A 7,686-nucleotide genomic window follows, 5' to 3' on the forward strand; every position below is an offset into this window, starting at 1 on the left:
TTATTTTATTTTTTTTAAAAAACGAATTTTATTTTTTTTTCCAAATGTCTATATAAAAAGTCTTTAAAATTTAAGCAACTTTAACTCTAAGAGCAAGTTCGTGCGACCGTAGTCGTGCATTTTATTTTATTTGAGATTAATTCAAGTCACAATAATTATTAATATCAAAGAAAAAAAAAGTGGTTGTCGGTTTACGGGCGATAATTTTATGTGAAAACGTCATAATAATAATAATTTCGGAGTATACTCGTTTTTTTTTGTACACATCATATTGTCAATATTTTTACATGACAACCTATAAAATCTTATATTATCTGAAAGCTTATTGTTTTAGTTTTCAATATTCACCTCAATCATGTTTGTACGACATATAGAAAAAAAGCTGGAATTTTTTGAATGCGATCAATTTTCATAAAAATTAAAAAAAAAAAAAGACTTTTCTCTTCCATCTCGATATTGTCCATTTTTTTATTTGACAACTAATAGTAAATATTATGTATTTGGAAATCTTATCATTTCACCTTTAAAGTTATGCTTTAACCGTATCTCTGCGACACCTACAAAAAAAGTTAAATTTTTTTTAAAGACAACCAGGTTAAAATTAAAACTGAGACTACGGTACTTCCCTGACTGGTGGCTAATGTCGGCAAATAATTTCTCACTGGTGTTTTTATTCTCGCTTGTTTCGATTCGTGCAAGCTTCGTACAGTCGTACCATATACATACACATTAAACGAACCACTCGAGTACGGGTGATGTTAATTTTTTTCGTTACGAAATTTTTTGTTTCGGTCCCCTCGCTCAAACCCCGCTATAAAATCCATGCAATAGCTTAAAAACTTTTTGTTGCGTAAAATAATTTTGCAAAAAATGTGTTGCACTTTCATTTGCTTTTCTTTTAACCCTCTGTAGGCACATCTCTTTTTTGTGACGTGATAGGCACACGGGTGCGAATTTGGTTTATACTTTTTCATGTCGCTAGAACTTTTTTCGGTCACAATATTTTATAGAGAATCAAGTATGAAATTGATGTAGAATATTCCGAGGAATTCGAATATTGTATTCACAATTCCGAAAAAAAAATATTTTCATCCTTATAACGAGACGTTGTGACCACTTTTTTGAAAAATCGTAATTTTTTTTATTATTGTCCTGCCAAATTCGCACCCGTGTGCCGACAGAGGGTTAAAATAGAGATTACCATTTTTATTATTTTTGCCTATAATACAAATTTCAAGGTTTTATTTATTTATAAACCTAGTTAGTCTACAAAATATTCCATAACTGACTATAAATGATTTTTATCAATTTATTCAATGTGGGGGACAATCTAACTCTACTTCAAATTGTGGTCCATATTTTGTTTTTTTTTTTTAATAGGATACAGGATGATCATTAAAAATCCAACCAATAGAAAATTACTCATAATTAATTTAAAAACTATTGAAAAGCATATAAGCTCTTTTAAATAAGTGATTATCAAATAATTATTTAAATAGTAAGCAGATCTTAAAACAAATTGCCCAGTTAAAAATTTTCAGTTTTTGTGTTATATTATCAATTAAAAAGCTTGAAAATTTTATTAGCTGAATTAAATTTATTTGAGATTAATTTAATCAAATATAAAAATTAAATTGAGTTATTAAAAAAAAAAAACTCTATTCTATTTATATACCTAATAAATAAAATTTTTTGTTTTCAAAATAAACCTCAACCAATTTAAACTATATATAAATTTTCACCTATCTCTCGTCGAATTTGAATTAAAATCGAAAACCAAAACTAAATAAAATTCACGGAAATCAGCCAACTCTCTAGCCACATCATCAAATTCAACAATTTAATTAAACGTCTGTCCATTTAATTCATTCACTCAAATAGAGACATATGGCCACAGAGAGTTAAAGGGAGATAGAGATACATTTATAATATATGAAAACCACACAAAGGCATGCCTAAACCACTGGCCCATAATGATAATATTATTATCGTTTAGCAGAGTTCACCAATAAGCCAAAACAATCTGGAACACATATTTCCAATTGTTGTGTCTAATTAAAGCAACTTTGTGGCCAAAATTGTTATGATGCTAATTCGATTTCATCATCATACCTAACCTAAAACCAAATAATATCAGCAAGGGCACGTGAAACCAAATCAAATTATAAAAGGTGTATAGTGTACAACCGCCTACCCCACTGTGAATATGTCCAAAAAACAGGCAGGTACGCTATAATACATCATAATTTGTATCGACCAATACCAAAAGGAAACATCCATCAAATATAAAACAGATTTTTTTTTTTGTTGTTTAGGTTTGTGGGAGGTTGTGTTTTGTGTTGGGGGGGGGGGGAGTATAGAATTCAGCTGGCTGTGAAACTTTTTGACAAATCAACTGGAATTAAATTGATACTCTGCCCTCGACATAACCATCAAGGACCAAGGACATCTATCAATCAAACCAACCTCCCACACGATTGCCCTATACTCCCCCTGACTGAGCTGGCCGAGAATATTGAAATCAGTTTTTTGTTTTTTTTTTCTATTTCTCTGCGACACAATGTTGGGATTCTTTTTTTTTTTTGTTTTTTTTTCCTTTCTTGTATGATGATGATGGCTCCTTCCCACGACACGACATCCGGGGCAGAGGTCGTATAGTCGCCGCCATTGCCTATGCCTATATTCATCCCCACCAGACCGTACCAAGCTTTGACACACAAGTAATTTGTTGTGCCACACCTTGCGGGTGATTTATCAGCAAGGTGTCATATTCTCATAGATTAGATCGATATATTATTATTATGGAGGCATATTCAGGGGCAGGCAGTAGCAACAGAATAGCAAGCCTATCCTTTTTTAATGTCGGCATGTGGTCTCTGATATGACACAAAATAATGTCGTGCAGGGTTTGTATTGTGTGTGTTTGTGTCGCCTTATAAATCTTTAAGCAATTTTACTAGTAAGTTTTTGGGGTAGGTAATTATTTAAAGGCGATGTTATATTATTTTTGTTTGAATTTTTTAAAGTTTTTGGAAGAAGAAGTTTTATGAAAGTTTTTATGTCACTAAAATATAATTTTCTTCAGAAACACACCAAAGGACATTTAACGACCTTTTTAAAATTATAAGTTTTTCAGTGACACAGCATGGTACCTACAATGTGACAGTAAGTTTATAATGTGAAAAAAAATGGGTGATATTTCTTAAGGGTTTCGATAGAAAGGACCTTTTTTAGCCCTTATAATTGCAAAGGAAGCATCCAACAGAAACTTTGAAATATAGTACTTGGCAAGGTCTTGTAAGATCGAAATTTCCGGATTCTTATCGACAAAGTCAACATATTAATACAGGTAAAAAGTACAAAAATCAAAAAAAAAGAGGTTATCTGTAAAGTCGGTTTACGAACGATGATTTTACGTGATAAGGTCGTAAGAAAACAGGTTGTGTGCTTTTAAAATGAGTCAATTGAAGCGTTTATTTATTTCAAACAATCATAATTTAGAAGAAAAAGCTAAAAAAAAATACCATTTTTATTTTCTCATTATATTAATTTTTTTATTTTTAAAATTATACCATTAAAAAGCCAAATATTTCTTTTAAATAATAAAACCATTTTAAAATTTTTACAATGAGCAAAAAGTATTGAAATAAATTATTAAAAACAATCATTTCTTTTGAAAAAAGTGAAAAAATCACTCCCATCACCAAAAATTCATTTTTTTGATAAAACAACCTACATATAATAAATTTTATACAACCTGAAAGCTTATTGCTTCAGTTCAAAATATATGTCTATTAGGCATCTACAAAAAGAGCTAGAATTTTTTGAACTCGATCAAATTTCATTAAAAAAAGCAAAAAAAAACATTTTTTTTATGTTCTCAGGCTATGGAATCAATTTTTTTTTTGACAACCTATATAAAATATAAACCATGTGAAAGCTTATTATTTCACCTTTCATATGACGTCTTAATCTCATTTTAAAGATGCCTACAAGAGAAGTTAGAATTTTTTAAAGTCAACCATGTCGAATTTCTAGACTGAGATTACGGTACTTCCCACACTGTGGCTGTTCGGGGGGCAACAGATCTCCACTGGTGTTTTGATGTTTTTCGCAAGTTCCTTGATTTAACATTGTGTAGCTTGTAGTTAGTCTACCGTTATGTGTGATATACCAAATGAAAGGTAATTGTATCAGGATGCTCATAAAATTTCTTTCTGCTCTTGGTCAAAAGTTATAACCTGTTGAATTCTAAAATTTTATTTTACCGTTATCTCAAAATTGTGTTTACGAAAATGATTGAAACTTCGCAACATTTAGTCGTGGTTATGGTCTATCATTACTCCATATACTTTATTCCTATATCTATTAAAGAAAAAAGATAAAAATAAAAAACGATGAAAATCGGTTAAAAACGGTCAAAAAACGTGTTTTTCAAAAACTTGTTTCTTCCGTTATTCAGTCAAAGCTCACTAAACGATTCCAAGTTTTTGCCCATGTATGCATAAATCCAAAACCTACATGCCCTATAAGTTTGAGATTTTTTGAAAGCTCCAAAAAAAAGCTAAAAATAAAAAATTACCCTAAAATACTCGTAAAAAACAAGGTGTTTTCAAAAATTCATATTTCGAAACGCAGAGTGTTAGAAAAAAAATTCGTATTAGACGCCTAATTTTTTTCCCTCATCTTTCACCTGGCATCTTTAGAATTGTCAAAAAAATTTTCTTTACCCAAAATCATCACTTTGTCATAGCCGCATCACGTGTACAACGTTCAAACAAAACGTTATAGCTTAGTTTAAACATTTTTTAGAATTTTTTCTTAAATGCAGTTATTATTAAATTAATCTCATCTATCCATAGCAAAAAAAAATCAATTCTCTACGACTTCGCGTTTAGATTTTAGCCCAAATTTCAGCTTTCCGTTTTACCACTGTTTACCCTATTAAATGACGGAATTTTCATTTGGATTAAGCTTAAGGTTATTATCTTTCAAATAAGCTATAGAAGATTTTTGTATCTCTAATAGTTTATTGTTAATTTTGAATTGAAATTTTTTGCCGAACTGCGAATGTGCGAGAGTGTAACGTTAGAAAATGGAGTCACTTTTTTGTGCTGGCTGCCATAATTCATCGATTTATAAGACGTTATCACGTCAAAAAAAACAAATTTTGTACACTAATGAAACTTGGCAAAAAGTTTGCTTTTGGGATAAGAATCAAGGATAAAAAAGTCTATATACAAAAAAGTTGGGTGGAAGGGTGTTTTTTTGCGGATAAGAGAGAGGGGGTGAAAGTAAAAAATATAGTGAATATCATCATATGGCACATGTTTTAAAGGTATTTTTTGATGCTGAATCTGATGACATACAAATAAAGTCAATACAATTGCTATAAGAAAAGTTATTGCCGATTAATATAAAAAATATAATCGAAACCCATGTAAAAAACAGATAAAGCAGGGACAAAAGATTCATAAAATTTCTAAAAATATTTTTGGTGAAAGGGTGTTTTTCTGATGGGTTAAAGTTATGTGTGGGAAAGGTATCGTAACAGCTGGCATGCATTTTATTAATTTTTTAAACTTAAAAAGTCTATACAAAATTGTCTTGAGTGAAAGGGTGTTTTTTTTAAGAAATGATGAAATTCGGAATTAATACCACAAAAACTGGGACAAAAAAGTTACACAAACGAAAATCGGTACATAACATATATGTTTCATTTATAACAGAAACCAAGAATCTAATCAGTCTATAAAAAATTTTAGCTGAAAGGGTGTTTTTTTTTTGGGAAATAAGGAAAATCCGCGATAAGTCTGATAAAATCAATGGTATAAAAGTTAGCCTTACGAAATTTATTAAAAACATTGTTTTTCCCATGAGAATCACGAATGTGAAAGGGTGTTTTTTTTTTTAGATGTAGAAAAAATATGGGTTTATTTGAAAAAGTGTGTAATACTAGATTAATATTTGTGGTATCTACCCTAATGAAATTCAGTAATTGGATATTTTTATCTAAAAATAAGACAAACCATGGGAAGCAAATCGACTTCCAATTAAAAATTGTCTAAGCTTTTCCATTCGTGTAGGTTGGAAGACTTTGGAGATTAGATTGGTAGACTCATTGGAAGACAATTTTCTTGACAGGTGAAGGAGAATATAAAACTTTTTTTTTTAAAGTTGGGTTGATAAAAGAAAAAAATCGTATGAGAAGGGGGTCTATTCCGTTCAGAATAGAAAAAAAAATTACTAAGAATCAACAATCTTCCAATTAGGTATTTGAAAATATGAAAAATTGTGTGCTTGAACGAGTTCGATTGCAAGAAGCCGGTCAATTTTTGATAGAAAATTGGTAAAAAATTGGTTGCTAATTTTTTTTCCGTCACTATTAATAGATAAAATTTGATATTTACATGGTTGATAGAAAATTGGTAGAAATTTGTCTAAAAAAAAATGGCCAATAGAAGATCTTCTAATCGTGTAAACTTAGCTTCAGTCTCATTAAGCTTAAAACAACTTTCTACTGCATGGTTGTAGCAAGTTAACTTCTTAAAGAACAGATAGAAATTTAGGAGTACCTACTAAATGGCATACTGTTTTAAATATTTAAAATACCATATTAACAATTGAATGACTGAATACCACCTCTGTAATTCTATAATCTCCAGAAAGTTCCTATCTAAATTGTTAAAAATTGCTAAAAATTTATCTAAAATACACGTTTTAATTTTGAAAACAATTCAATTACGAACACATAAGACTTAATCTTAAATATTTAACCTTAACGTACAATGAACTTGTTACCGGATTGCTTGAAATCCTCTTAAGTGCAAATAAAAAAAAAAAAAAAACAAATACCATACTAAAAAAAAAAGTTAAATAATGTTGAGATGTAGAGCACATATAAAATGCCGACTAACAGTTAGGTACCGTTGAGTTGTACTCTAGTAAACATAAGCCCTGCCAACAAGGACGATATCTACGAAGACGACGATGACGATCCAGGACTCAAGCCCACGCCATTATACCTACTATACAGCAAGAAACTTCAACTGTTTGGCCATCAGGACTCGGGGGTGTCATGAACGTTTATAGAAAAACATTTTGCACAACGTGATGAGAATTTATCGATACGAAACAAAACATAAGAAAACAAAGAAAAAAAAAAAAATAAGAAAACAAATAATATCCTGTATGCCACGCTTCATTGTGAATAAAAATATATTTATATACGTATCAATGTTTCCGACGACAACAACGAAGAAAGGGAAGAAAATTCTTTAGGTTAAGCCTGAAGAAGCAGAAAAAAGCAAGCAACACCAGCGGGGATAGATTTTCATCGTTTAAGTTTGAATACAGAAGCGATAATGATCCCTGCAGGGTTAAGTCTCGTTGTTGCCTGTTTCACTCACAGAGCTTTAATATTTTTGTTTTCTTGAGAATTTCTCCCGATAAAAATTTCAAACAATAAAACAAAATAAAAATTTCCGATCCGATATAGCGCTTAGAGTAGGTATTCGTATTGATCTTTGTCAATAGGGATTTGCAGGTTATCTGTTGTACCAAAGCACTTTTATTTCTTCCTATTTTTCTATCGCTTTTGTGTGTTTTTTTCTTCGTTTGTTTGTTTTGTTATAGCTGATTTCTGTTTTAAATTCAATTGAAAATGTGTTAAATATCATTAAGGGG

The sequence above is a fragment of the Episyrphus balteatus genome, chromosome 2 (assembly GCF_945859705.1).
Source record: "Episyrphus balteatus chromosome 2, idEpiBalt1.1, whole genome shotgun sequence".
In the NCBI taxonomy this organism is placed as follows: Eukaryota; Metazoa; Arthropoda; class Insecta; order Diptera; family Syrphidae; genus Episyrphus; species Episyrphus balteatus.